This window comes from Penaeus monodon, chromosome 23, assembly GCF_015228065.2.
Source record: "Penaeus monodon isolate SGIC_2016 chromosome 23, NSTDA_Pmon_1, whole genome shotgun sequence".
Taxonomy (NCBI): domain Eukaryota; kingdom Metazoa; phylum Arthropoda; class Malacostraca; order Decapoda; family Penaeidae; genus Penaeus; species Penaeus monodon.
Genome location: NC_051408.1, coordinates 31,396,931 through 31,397,279, shown reverse-complemented (window position 1 = coordinate 31,397,279; position 349 = coordinate 31,396,931).

The following is a 349-nucleotide window of genomic DNA, read 5'->3' as shown; positions in this document are numbered from 1 at the left end:
GGTCTACGGGATAAAGGGAGCCTGACTTAATTAACAAAATAACTGAAGCCACGGCAGATATCGCTGATCACACGCTGAAATAAAGGTGAGCTCCTGACTTACGCAGGAAGCAGTTGCCAGTGTGCGATATACTACGGCTGTTGCTAGCGGGGGGAGGGGGGTTGTTTCATAATAACATCTTAACTGTATTTATGTGTCTTTTATCATAAGTGTCAAGCTGATGAAAAGAATTAGGCTATAATACCCACATCAGCAGTTTACCTGCGCTCTCTAATAATTTCAAATAAGATAAGTAATCTTATCATACTGTCGGGCATTAATAAATGCTTACTGGTTATCTACGAAAGGT